Source organism: Nicotiana tomentosiformis, chromosome 4 (assembly GCF_000390325.3).
Source record: "Nicotiana tomentosiformis chromosome 4, ASM39032v3, whole genome shotgun sequence".
Taxonomy (NCBI): Eukaryota; Viridiplantae; Streptophyta; class Magnoliopsida; order Solanales; family Solanaceae; genus Nicotiana; species Nicotiana tomentosiformis.
The window spans coordinates 58,161,429-58,176,107 of record NC_090815.1 but is presented as its reverse complement, the minus strand read 5'-3'; the positions used below and the strand labels follow the sequence as shown (position 1 = coordinate 58,176,107).

Here is a 14,679-nt window from a genome sequence, read left to right as displayed (position 1 = left end):
GCTAGGACATAGATTCTGTTACACCCCATATTTTCGTACGTGAAAGTATGCCATGAATAAATTGATGAAATCTCGGAAATGAGATGTTACATTTCGCATTTTCGTACGTTAAAGTTTTGTCAAAAGTTAATCGACGTAAGTTTGGGAATGCAATTATTTTAAGATTATAAGCATTATGCTAATTGAAACAAGTGATAAGTAAATTCATGAAGCTGAGAGGGTAAGCAAATCGAAGAAAATGATTTTCATCGAAGTTTGACATTTTGGGATAAAATACGGCCCGAGCTAAAATATCCGGTATTTATGAACTAGTGCCATATAAGGTACCACATGACCATGATAGTGAGTATAAGGTGTATTAAAAGTGAGTATAGTATTTTAAGTAATTTGAGATAATTCTTAAATATGTGAATAATTGGGTGGTTAATAACTTTTAGTTGGAGATTAATGAAAATCTTTGGATAATCAAAGATTTTGGATGACTTAACCCCCCAAAAACGTGGCAGCACCCCCTTCCCATCAAAATGACTCTTAATAAAGAGTGAAATGTGGCACATTTTAAGGAATAAATATGACACAAATCATAAAAGATGGGGCCACACCACCAAGACTAAGATTCATTCTCCAATTCAAATGAAGGTGTATTATATCCAAAAAAGGCTTCAGCAAAATAACTTCTTAAGCAACGTGAGATTCCATAGGTTCTTCAACCATTCAAAACGTAAGATTTCATAGGTTCTTCAACCATTCAAAAAGTAAGATTTCATAGGTTCTTCAACAATTCAAAACGTGAGATTTTGCAATTATAAGGAAGTACGGTGCAATCTTTCTCAAGAATATCATACGGATTTTTCCCTACTTCGATATGCCATTACGTGGTGTCGCAATTGACGTATGTTAGAGGGATTGTCAAGAGAATCGGCTCAGGTATGTTAAGGCTATCCCTTCTTTCTTTTTGGCATGATCCAAATAATACAAATGAAACGAGCAAAATACGCAACTTTCATAAATGACTCTATTCATAGAAGTACTAGGGGTGTCTATATTCTTGATTTCCCATATGACTTATTATTATATCTTCTGTTCATGGTTCTCAGAAAAATACGTATTTAATAAAGTTTATCTGAAAGGCATATTGATTTTATGATATTCCGAGAAATCTTAGTAACGTATTTCTTATGCATTTCATGCATTTATACATGTACCAATCCCATGACCAGATGGCGTTATATACGCGTATAATATATGTATATGGGATATTGGAAAAGGTTATGGCGTTATATATACACCACCACCTGATCAGCTAGTATACGTTGATGATTTGCCCACAGTGGCCGAGATGATATGATGGGGTGCCCTCAGAGGCTTGATGATGCTATGAACGCATATACCTATGCATGGTATGACATTTATACGCATATGCATGACATTATAAATATAAAATGATTCACAGAGTTATTCAGACTTACATGTTGAGTCTTTTACTCCATGTTTCTCTTATGTCTATTACTTACTGATTTTCATTCCTTACATACTCGGTATATTATTTGTACTGACGTTCATTTTGCCTGGGGACGCTGCGTTTCATGCCCTTAGGTCCCGATAGACAGATCGATCTAAGTAGGCTATCAGCTCAGCGAAAGATGTTGGTGCGCTCCATTTGCTCTGGAGTTGCTTTTTTGGTCAATATGATTTAGACGTGTATTGTTTGGTATGGCAGGACCCTATCCCAACCTTTATGATAAGTATGTATTCTTAGAGGCTTGTAAATAGATGTCATGTATATTGATAATTGTATTGCCTTGTCGGCCTATGTTTTGAATTTACAAATGATCATGTTGGCCTTATAGGCCCATATGTCACATATATAAGTTTCTATATCAGGTTGGGTCATTCTATGACAGGTATTCCCTCATGTTTACTATGTCTATCTCATGATGCCCCTTCTAGCCTACTTACCTATGATAATGTAATAAGAAAGATACATTACGTTGGTACTCGGTTGAGTAAGGTACTGGGTGCCCGTTGCGGCCCATCGATTTGGGTCGTGACAAAAGTGGTATCATAGCCGTTTTGTCCTAGGGAGTCTACAAGTCGTGTCTAGTAGAGTCTTGTTTATGGGTGTGTTGTGCACCACACTTATAAGCAGGAGGCTACAAGGCATTTAGGACTGTCACTTTTTCTTCTTACTCTAGATCGTGTGGTAGAGCTCAGTTGTAAGAACTCAATTTCCTAAACTCTATCTTATTCATAATACGACGGTGCCTACATCTAGATAGATGGTTGGTAAGGGATTGAATGAGGCTATGGAAGAGTTGAGTCAGAGGAACTCGATTTTGCATCATGCTTATGATGAGTAAATACAAGGTCTCGAGCAAATCATGTGTGTACTAAGACGTGTGAGCTTCTTGAAAAGGAGCCCTAAGGCATGAATATCTATCCACACATATGGTGAAAAGCAATGAGAAATTCAAAAGGTAGGTACAAGTTTCAACAAATAAAAGAAGCAAGGTGAAGAAAGGTACGAGTTACCCAGTTAATGAAGATTATTAGTATTTACAATTCAGGCAGAGAAATATAATCCTTTTGAGTTACCCTCAACTATAACAGAGGTATGTACAATCGGCCACACCTATCTCAGTTATGCCCTGTGGGAGCTAACAGATATGGTTTAAGAGAAGGACGGGATATCAGGATCCGGCTGGGATTAGAGTAACCTAGAATGGTGGATGGATTGTTTGCGTTAGTTAACATTTCCAAAGGGTATTGCAAATGTGCTAATAGATCTCCTTGTGAGACACCCAGATGGTTCACTCTAGAATAATACAGCTAGATATGAATACTAGAATGTTCAAAGACAGGCACTGGAATCCTGGAAGGGATAAATATTAATCTTAGCGTGGCTCCCGGCCCTAGTAAAGAAAGAATGTTATGAAACCCGAAGAGCCAGTAGATGGAGCAAGGGAAGCTAAAACCAAAAGAATGTCCTGCTGAAATTTTCAAAATAAAGTGATAGATAGAAATGTTAGCAGGAAATGAGAAGAGAGTTAATGAAGCATTATGAGTAAGATGTGATGCATGGATGACAACGGTAGAAAAACAATGACAGTATTACAGAGTATATAGTCAAGTGAAGGAAAAGACGAGAGGAGCCAGGCCTTGAGACAAAAAAAGAATATAGGCCATAAAGTCATATCCTCATTTCGAGAAATAAGTTCGTGACTCCAACGTGACTACCAGAAGGGAGAGTGAAACCCCAGAGTAATAGAAATCAGTATGGGCTGGTGAACAAGATAAACTAAACATGAATTAGGGACTGAGTGATTTGATAATAGTCAGCATCATGAGAATTTCAGATTGCATTCCGGCGATAATAGAATGGACGACAGAAGAATAATCTTTAAAGGTCATTCAGAAGGACGCTTCCCTAAAGCAAGCAATGTGAGCAAAGTTAAGCTTAAAGTACTATATGTGCCAGTTACACTAGGTGTCACCCTCGTGAATAAGGAATTTTGTTATCCTTGGTACAGAAGGATTATCGCCAGGCGAGTAAGGGTCATCGATGATGTGAAAGGACGCCAAAGAGGAAGAGGTAAAACATCTATAGGTAGGTCGTCCTAGATCCAACTCTTAGTACTCCCCTAAAGGGGGGAATATGGAGTGATGTGGCATGAAGTCAGAATTAAGCGGTTATACTAACTATGGAATGGTAAAGGAAGAATGCGATAAAAAATGAGAAAAGGGATGAGATTGCACTGATTCAAATCCTACCGATATACTACGATTCCAGAACATTATGCAAACACGATGTCAAGGAAAGGAAGTAAGGGTTCCTACCTGAGATGTTATTGATAAATAAGGAGCCAATGCGAGAGGTAAGTTAAGACAAAGGGAATAACCCAAGAGGGATTACGCGGAATACAAATATGGAAATGGACCAACGAGCAGTTAATAGTTGATTCAGGAAGAGTCTAGTTATAGCTAGACAAGAGGTTACAGACAAATCAACAGATCGTGCAAGATAAATGTATTGAACCCCAGCATAGGGAATTCAGTCTCACAGATACGAGATCGCAATTGTTGAAAAAAGAAATTTAGATAGGAGTTGGGGTAATTAAAGGTAACGTATGAGTGTTACGAAAATAAAAGAGAGTACCACTAGGAAGACAGTCAAAAATATCAGTTCAGGAGCAACCCTACAAGCACAAGGGCATGGAGGTAAGTAACTACGGACAATTATAGGCGAGGAAGGACATCAAAAATTCCATCGGGTATACGATGTGATAAGCTCGCAGCTTTACAAGAGTCAGAGGGTCTTCCCTAAGTACTACAACAAAAGACTAGCTGAGGGAATAAGGAAGAAGGCTTCAATCTAATCATGGTAACTTGAAGGAGAAATGGCCATGTGAAAACAGTCTCACTACAAAATTGTAAGCACTCCAAAAGAAAGTGGCACCTACCGTGGCTAATAAAGGGGGAGTAAAATCGAAAGTAATATTCGAGGCACAAAAAACAATTTAAAAAAAATTCTGGCATGCATGGGAACTAACATAAGCTAAGTATGCACGCAATAAGGGGGCAGAAAGACCAGGAAAAGTAATTGCTTACGTTTAAAGAAAGCTGAGATGGAACGAAAGGAATTATTCGATCAATGATCCAGAGTTAGTTACGTTATGAACGCACTCAAAATTTCGGAGTATTATCCATGCAGCATATATATTGACATTCATACAACCATAGAAGACTCGGGTATAAGTTAAAGGAAGGAATTGAGCCCAGGGCATAGACAAAGGATTGAATTGTCAGAAGATTGTATCATGGATATTCCATAGTGCCCATGAAAGGCTAAAGTAATAACTTATACCAGGAGCCGCAGATCAGAATATAGCTTAAGCCTACATGGAGGCTGATCAGAAAGAAAAGGAAACTAAAGAGTTTAAACAACTAAGTAAATCATGCATCTGAATATTGGAGCCGAAAAATTTCAGGAATCGTGATTGACAACATAGCAAAATCACTCTTAATATCAGAGGTACAAGAGAGATAGTACAACAGCTATATTCTATAACGGCTCTACAATAAAGGTAGTTAGAAGAGTACAAGCCTTATAAGAAGTTAGTATGAAGCTCCCACCGAATTATGTATGCATATGAGGTGCAAGTATTATAATAGAGCATCAAGTTGTTGATGTGAATTATACATGTGTTAAAGCGAGGTCATGAAAGAGATAGAAGATGTGATGCGAGATTTTAAGGTAAGTAAGGTAAAGGTGAACAACGTACAAGATACTTAAATGCAGAAGGTTGTGAATAATCCATACTACATATAGAAGGTTATAAGTGTTGGGATTCAGTATCTAGGAATGGTAGCGGCAGCATCAATAGCATATCTTCCAGCCTATGGTTTTTAGGTACCGAGAGATCTAGCCAAGAGAGTAAAGAAGAGTTAGAGATGATGTGATGTCTCGCTTGATGTTCCAAAATAACATAAGAAAATCTATGATGCAAGCAAGTTGAAGGAAGGTTGCGAATAGTATAAATTATCAAACACTAGGTGTGCACAAGGTTTCAAGGTCCTTTTATGGAGGATTCCATCATCCCACAACCCAATATTTACCATGCTTAGTTCAACAAGTGTTGGTGTTTGCATGCATAGATGACGGTGACTAGGAAGACTACGGCTAGCCAAAGGAGAGATACAGCAGTAGGTGAGGGGACCAGCAGGGTACCCCCAGTAGATGGGGCCCAGTCTGAGGCTCAAGGCGAGACCCCTACTCAGCCATTACCGGCTCCTCCACCAACTACGGAGATTCCTAGGGAAACCGCACATCCAGTTCCCCCTCCACTTCCATCAGATCAGGACTTAAGGAGTGCGGTGCATTTGTTGACACAGTTGGTAGCTACCCAGCAACAGGCTAGGGCATCAGCTAGTGCAGGAACTTCTGAGGGGTCTGGGAGTTCAAGGGTCCGAGAGTTTATTGCTTTGAGTCCCCCAGAGTTCACGGGGACAGATCAGAGGGAGGACCCACAGGATTTCATAGATCAGCTTCACAGGATCTTTCGTGTTATGCATGCCACGGAGAAAGAGGCAGTTGAGCTAGCAGCTTTTCGACTCCGAGATATAGCCATCCTTTGGTACGAGGGATGGGAGAGTTCCAGGGGACGTGATGCACCTCCAGCTATTTGGGAGAATTTTTCAGATGCCTTCCTTGACCAGTACTTACCACGGGAGATCCGACAGGCTCGAGTCGATCAGTTTCTAGCCCTCAAGCAGGGTAATATGAGTGTTCGAGAGTATAGTCTCCATTTTGACTCATTGGCCAGATATGCACCATCCATAGTTGCTACTATGCGGGACAGGATTCACAGGTTTATAGCAGGGTTAGCCCCAGAGTTAACCGAGGCATGTGCCACCGCTGCATTGCAGGATAGTATGGATATCTCCCGGATTCAGGCATTCGCCCAGAATATAGAAAGGGGTAGGCGTCGGCAGCAGGGTACAGAGAGGGCTGAGCAAGGGCAACGTAAGAGGATGAGATTTCCCAGGTCTCAGGAGCAATCTCAGGGTAGTTATAGGACCCAGTACTTCGGACGGCCACCTAGGCCTCCGCCACCTCAGTTACAGGGTTACAGGTATGACCGCTATACTCAGTCAGGACTAGGTGAGAGCTCACGGGCGTCGGGTTTGCAGCGACAGCGAGGATCTGCGCAGACATGGTCATTTTCTCCACGGTGTGACATCTGTGGTAGAGGACACTTGGGCCAATGCCGAGCAGGTTCTGATGCTTGTTATACATGTGGGCGTCCAGGGCATATGATGCGGGATTTCCCAAATAGAGATTCGGGGGGAATGGCACAACCAGCGAGTTCAGCAACAGGATCATCTATGTCCGTGCATCCTTCAGGGCGCGAGTCTCAGTCTTCGGCTGGTAGAGGTCGGGGCAGAGGTAGAGGTTCCAGTTCAAGTGGTAATCAGAACCGTATCTATGCTTTAGCGGGTCGACAGGACCAGGAGTCTTCACCAGACGTTGTGACAGGTATATTAACCATTTGCTCTCACGATGCTTATGCTTTGATAGACCCAGGATCTACTTTATCGTATATTACCCCATTTGTCGCGAGGAAGTTTGGTATAGTGCCTGAAATACTAAGTGATCCTTTTGCGGTATCTACACCGGTCAGAGAATCGATTATTGCTAGACGGGTTTACCGAGGTTGTACGGTGACAATTTGTAGTCGTCAGACCTCAGCTGACCTAGTTGAGCTAGAGATGATGGATTTTGATGCTATCATGGGCATGGACTGGTTGGCAGCTTGCTATGCCACAGTTGATTGCCGAGCAAAGGCAGCCAGATTTCATTTTTCGGGTGAGCCAGTCCTTGAATGGGTAGGTAATACACCAACACCCAGAGGTAGGTTTATTTCCTATCTGAAGGCGAGGAAAATGATCGCAAAAGGGTGCATTTATCATATTGTGCGAGTTAGAGATGCAGATGCTGAGATACCTACACTTCAGTCTATTCCCGTAGTCAAAGAGTATGCAGATGTGTTTCCAGATGAGCTTCCAGGTATTCCTCCAGAGCGAGAGATTGATTTTAGCATCGATTTGCTTCCAGGAACTCAACCAATATCCGTCCCTCCGTATAGAATGGCACCTGGCGAATTGAAGGAGTTGAAGGAGCAGTTAAAAGATTTGCTGGAGAAAGGTTACATCAGGCCCAGTACCTCACCTTGGGGTGCACCAGTACTATATGGGCGGAAGAAAGACGGCTCACTGAGGATGTGTATCGATTACACCCCTTGATATCACATGCATGTAAAATAATCAACTCTGATGCCCAAAAATTATCTTGCTAATTACCCATTTTCAGATGATTTCAAAATTAGGGTTTAGGGTGTAGAATCTTACCTCTAAGGATGAAGACCTAGTGAACTTGCCTTCTTAATCTTCCAAAACTTGAGCAAGAATTGAAGAACAATTATTGAAGAACACCTTCTCACTCTAGGGCACTCACTCTCACTCTAAAATGTCAGATTATATCTCAAAAATGGCTCAAAACGTGTATTTAACGAAGCAGGGTCGGGTTTTAAAACCCCAAAAATGATGCTCCAGAACAGGTTCTGCGGTCGCATATGCAACCGCATAATGGTTATGTGGACCGCATATCGGTCGCATAAGTGGTGTTTAAAATGACCAAAAATCTGCCTGAGACTGCGGTCACTATGCAGTCCACATAACTGTTCTGCGGTCGCATAGTGCACCGCATAACAGTTATGTGGTCGCATAGTCGACCGCATAATTGCTTCCAACTGACCTAATTAACTGCCTCACTCTGCGGCCATTATGCGGTCCGCAGAGTGATTCTGCGGTCGCATAATGGACTGCAGAAATGCACTTTTCTGCCAAAAAATTTCCTTTACTTTCCGGTACATTGTTCAACCCAAAAGGTCCGAGCCGTGGTGAGCTAAGTTTGCCGCGAAGAATTTCTATAATACTCAACACGTAAAACCAATTCGGCACCATGAAACATTATTTTCTTTTGCAAAATTTTACGGGGCCTTACACTTAACATACCTGAACCGATTCTCTTGACAATCCCTTTAACACCGTTGATTGCGACAACGCATAACGGCAGATCGAAGTAGGGAAATATCCGTATGTTATTCTTGAGAAAGATTGCACCGTACTCCCTTAGAATTGCAAAATCCCGTTGATATGATGCTAAGAAGTCTCGCATGAACTGAAGTAACTTACGTTATTAGCATGTAATCCCCCACTAGTCCAATAATTAACCAATTACCCACATAATTAAGAATTATCTCAAATGACTTAAAATACTACTTGCTTTTAACACACCTTATACACCTTACTATCATGGTCATGTGGTACCTTGTATGGCACTACTCCATAAATACTGGGTATTATAGCTTGGACCGTATTTTATCCCAAATTGTCAAACTTCGACAAAACTTATTTTCTTCGATTAGCTTACCCTCTCACTTTCACGAATTTACTCGTCACTTATTTGAAATAGCAAAATGCTTATAATACTCAAAATAATCCCATTCCCGAACTTACGTCGATTAACTTACAATGAAACTTTAACGTACGAAAATGCGGGATGTAACATCTCATTTCTGAGCTATCATCAATTTACTTATGGCGTACTTTTATGTACGAATACATGGGGTGTAACATAAGTCATCCAAAATCTTTGATTATCCAAAGATTTTAATTTATCTCCCACTAAAAATCATTAATTATCCAATTATTCACATAATTAAGAATTATCTCAAATTACTTAAAATACTACTCACTTTTAATACACCTTATACACCTTACTATCATGGTCATGTGGTACCTTGTATGGCACTAGTTCATAAATACTGGGTATTTTAGCTCGGGCCGTATTTTATTCCAAAATGTCAAACTTCGACGAAAATTATTTTCTTCGATTTTCTTACCCTCTCACCTTCACGAATTTACTCATCACTTGTTTCAATTAGCATAATGCATATAATCTTAAAATAATCTCATTCCCGAACTTACGTCGATTAACTTACGACAAAACTTTAACGTACGAAAATGCGGGATGTAACCTCTCATTTCCTGAAGGTGAGAGGGTAAGCAACGTATGAGAGGAGATAAGGATGCCATTCTTAAGATGAACAGTAATGAGGAAGCATATAGGATCGGCAGCAAGAGTGACCTAGAGTTTGGCAGCAGACCTCAGTAACGATAAATCGAAGTAAGAGTTATGGTATAGTATGACTATCAAGATACAGTAAAGTCATACGGAAAGATAAATGGGTCTATGAAACAAGATATAGCAATATTCGTAAGTTCAACAAAGTACCGAGCAATGAACTTCAGTATACCTATAGATGCCCAGAGGGATATCTTGCCAAGCTCTGTGTATGTTTACAAAGTAAGGCCTAGAGATTGGCTAAAAGCTGGAGGAAAAAGGAGAGAAGAGTTGCATAGGCGCACTTACAAAGTCAGAGTCGTACAAGCTGCATGATAAAAGGTAGCAACAGTTACAAGATTGGAAGGATTCCGACCACGAGTTGTGGTGTGAGAAAGAGGCGTAAATGGGGGGAATGCCCTGGCCTTTGGGATTCAATCATAGAACAGTTGCCTAGATGTCAAGAGGAGTACTAAAGTATTCGTAAGATCTATAGGCTATAAGAATGATAAGTGCATCAGTCAACATTCGAGGACGAATGTTCCAAAGGGGGGAATGATGTTACACTCCATATTTTTGTACGTGAAAGTATGCCATAAATAAATTGATGAAAGCTCGGAAATGAGATGTTACATCCCGTATTTCCGTACGTTAAAGTTTCGTCGTAAGTTAATCGACGTAAGTTCAGGAATGAGATTTTTTTAAGATTATAAGCATTATGCTAACTGAAACAAGTGATGAGTAAATTCGTGAAGGTGAGAGGATAAGCAAATCGAAGAAAATAATTTTTGTCGAAGTTTGATATTTTGGGATAGAATACGGCCCGAGCTAAAATACCCGGTATTTATGAACTAGTGCCATACAAGATACCACATGACCATGATAGTAAGGTGTATAAGGTGTATTAAAAGTGAGTAGTATTTTAAGTAATTTGAGATAATTCTTAATTATGTGGATAATTGGGTAATTAATGATTTTTAGTGGGAGATAAATTAAAATCTTTGGATAATCAAAGATTTTGGATGACTTATGTTACACCCCATGTATTCGTACGTAAAAGTACGCCATAAGTAAATTGATGAAAGCTCAGAAATGAGATGTTACATCCCGTATTTTCGTACGTTAAAGTTTCGTCGTAAGTTAATTGACGTAAGTTCGGGAAAGGGATTATTTTGAGTATTATAAGCATTTTGCTATTTCAAATAAGTGACGAGTAAATTCGTGAAGGTGATAGGGTAAGCGAATTGAAGAAAATAAGTTTCGTCGAAGTTTGACAATTTGGGATAAAATACGGTCCAAGCTATAATACCCGGTATTTATGGACTAGTGTCATACAAGGTATCACATGACCATGTTAGTAAGGTGTATAAGGTGTGTTAAAAATAAGTAGTATTTTAAGTCATTTGAGATAATTCTTAATTATGTAGGTAATTGGTTAATTATTGGACTAGTGGGGGATTACAAAGTTAATTAAAAAGTTGATGGAGGATTAATTAAAATCTTTTGGATTAGCCTTGAAACCCAACGTGGCAGCAAGATATAGTCAATCAAATGACTCTTTATTCACAAAGCAAGGTGGAAAAGTTAGATGAATTGGTGGCCAAGTCTTACTAAGTGGGGCCCACACTCAAATATTAAAAAAGACATTTCTAATTCATTTTGTGTCTCTACAAAGGAATGAAAAGTTTCAGCAACAAAGTTTCATCCAAGATCATACATGATAATAACGTAAGTTACTTCAGTTCATGCGAGACTTCTTAGCATCATATCAATGGGATTTTGCAATTCTAAGGGTGTACGGTGCAATTTTTCTCAAGAATAACATACAGATATATCCCTACTTTGATCCGCCATTACGCGTTGTCGCAATCAACGGTGTTAAAGGGATTGTCAAGAGAATCGGTTCAGGTATGTTAAGGCTATCCCTTCTTTCTTTTGGCGTGATCCAAATAATACAAACGAAATGAGCAAAATACATAATTTTCATAAATGACTCTATTCATAGAAGTATTAGGGGTGTCTATGTTATTGATTTCCCATATAAATTATTATTATATCTTCTGTTCATGGGTCTTAGAAAAATACGTATTTGATAAAGTTTATCCGAAAGGCATATTAATTTTATGACAATCCTAGAAATCTTATTAACGTGTTTCATATGCATTTCATGCATTTATACATGCACATTGACCCATGACCAGATGGCGTTATATACGCGTATATATATGTATATGAGATATGGAAAAAGTTACGGCGTTATATACGCACCACCACCTAATCAGCTGGTATACGTTGATGATTTGCCCACAGTGGCCGAGATGATATGATGGGATGCCCTCAGAGGCTTGATGATGTTATGAACGTATATACCCATGCATGGTATGATATTTCTACGCATATGCATGACATATAAGGTTTAATGATTCACAAAGCTATTCAGACTTACATGTCGAGTCTTTTACTCCATGTTTCTCTCATGTCCATTATTTACTGATTTTCATTCCTTACATACACGGTACATTATTTGTACTGATGTCCCTTTTTCCTGGGGACGCTGCATTTTATGCCCGCAGGTCCCGATAGACAGGTCGAGAGTCCTCCAAGTAGGCTATCAGCTCACCGGAAGATGTTGGTGCGCTCCATTTGCTCCAGAGTTGCTATTGGTCAGTATGATTAGGACATGTATTGATTGGTATGGCGGGGCACTACCCCGACCTTTATGACATTTATGTATCCTTAGAAGCTTATAGACATATGTCGTGTACGTGAAAGATTGTACGGCCTTATCGGCCTATGTTTTATGTATATAATGGATCATATTGGTCTTATAGGCCCGTATGTCTTATGTATAAGTTGATATTTCATGTTGTATCCTACTTATCACACAGCGGCCTCTCCGACTCAGTTATCCATGATATTATGATACGAAAAGATACGTTATGTTGGTACTCGGTTGAGTAAGGTATCGGGTGCCCGTCGCGACCCATTAGTTTGGGTCGTGACAACTTAACACCCCAAAAATGTGGCAGCGCCCCCTTCCCATCAAAATGACTCTTAATAAAGAGTGAAAGGTGTCACATTTTAAGGAATAAATGTGACACAATCTTGAAAGGTGTGGCCACACCACCAAGACTATGATTCATTCTCCAATTCAAATGAAGGTGTATTATATCCAAAAAAAAAAGGCTTCAGCAAGATAACTTCATGAGCAACGTGATATTCCATAGGTACTTCAACCATTCAAAACGTAAGATTTCATAGGTTCTTGAACCATTCAAAACGTAAGATTTCATAGGTTCTTCAACAATTCAAAATGTGAGATTTTGCAATTATAAGAAAGTACAGTGCAATCTTTCTAAAGAATATCATATGGATTTTCCCCTACTTCAATTTGCCGTTACGTGGTGTTGCAATTGACGTATGTTAGAGGGATTGTCAAGAGAATCGGCCCAGGTATATTAAGGCTATCCCTTCTTTCTTTTTGGCATGATCCAAATAATACAAATGAAACGAGCAAAATACGCAACTTTCATAAATGACTCTATTCATAGAAGTATTAAGGGTGTCTATATTCTTGATTCCCCATGTGAATTATTATTATATATTCTGTTCATGGGTCTCAGAAAAATACGTATTTGACAAAGTTTATCCGAAAGACATATTGATTTTATGATATTTCGAGAAATCTTAGTAACGTATTTCTTATGCATTTCATGCATTTATACATGTACATTGACCCATGACCAGATGGCCTTATATACGCGTATATTATATGTATATGGGATATGGGAAAAGGTTTTGGCGTTATATACGCACCACCACCTGATCAGCTAGTATACGTTGATGATTTGTCCACAGTGGCCGAGATGATATGATGGGGTGCCCTCAGATGCTTGATGATATTATGAACGCATATACCTATGCATGGTATGATATTTATATGCATAGGCATGACATTATAAATATAAAATGATTCACCGAGTTATTCAGACTTACATGTTGAGTCTTTTACTCCATGTTTCTCTCATGTCTATTACTTACTGATTTTCATTCCTTACATACTCGGTACATTATTTGTATTGACGTCCCTTTTGCCTAGGGATGCTGACTTTCATGCCCGCAGGTCCCGATAGACAGATCGAGAGTCCTCCAAGTAGGCTATCAGCTCAGCGGAAGATGTTGGTGTGCTCCATTTGCTCTAGAGTTGCTTGTTTGGTCAGTATGATTTAGACGTGTATTGTTTTGTATGGCGGGGTCCTGTCCCAACCTTTATGATAAGTATGTACTCTTAGAGACTTGTAGACAGATTTCATGTATTCGGATAATTGTATGGCCTTGTCAGCCTATGTTTTGAGTTTACAAATGATCATGTTGGCCTTATAGGCCCGTATGTCACATGTATAAGTTTTTATATCAGGTTGGGTCGTTCTATGATGGGTATTCCCTCATGTTTACTATGTTTATCTCATGATGCCCCTTCTGGCCCACTTACCTATGATAATGTAATAAGAAAGATACGTTACGTTGGTACTCGGTTGAGTAAGGTACCGTGTGCCTGTCACGGCCCATCGGTTTGGGTCGTGACAGATTCTTACCTTTGTTAATCCTCAATGATTGAGCAAGAATTGATGAATAATAGGTTGAAGGTTACTCCCCCACTCTAAGAACTCTCTCTAACTCTAAAGATATCATAAATGTGCTCAAAATAGGCTATGGCATATGTTTTAACGAAGAAGAGTTGGGTTTAAAAACACCAAAAATGAAGTCCCATGACAGGATATGCGGTCATATATGCGACCGCATAATGGATATGCAGTTCGCATATCGGCCGCACAAATTGGGTGCCAAAACTGGAAAGAAACTGACTGGGTCTGCTGTCACTATGCGGCCCGCAGACCTGTTATGCGGTCATATAATGCACCGCAGAATATCCCTCCACAAAAACTCCAAGGCTGATTGTGTGACAAAAGTGCAGCCCGCTAAATGGTTATGAG

At 39.6% G+C, this 14,679-nt stretch overlaps 1 long non-coding RNA gene across 1 annotated transcript; it reads left to right on the top strand.

Moving 5' to 3' along the window:
• The first annotated feature begins 649 nt into the window (after positions 1-649).
• Positions 650-14,082, top strand: LOC138910633 (uncharacterized). The gene is made up of 2 exons (XR_011415767.1): positions 650-927; positions 13,809-14,082. It is a non-coding gene; the product is annotated as an uncharacterized lncRNA (long non-coding RNA).
• The last annotated feature ends 597 nt before the right edge of the window (positions 14,083-14,679 follow it).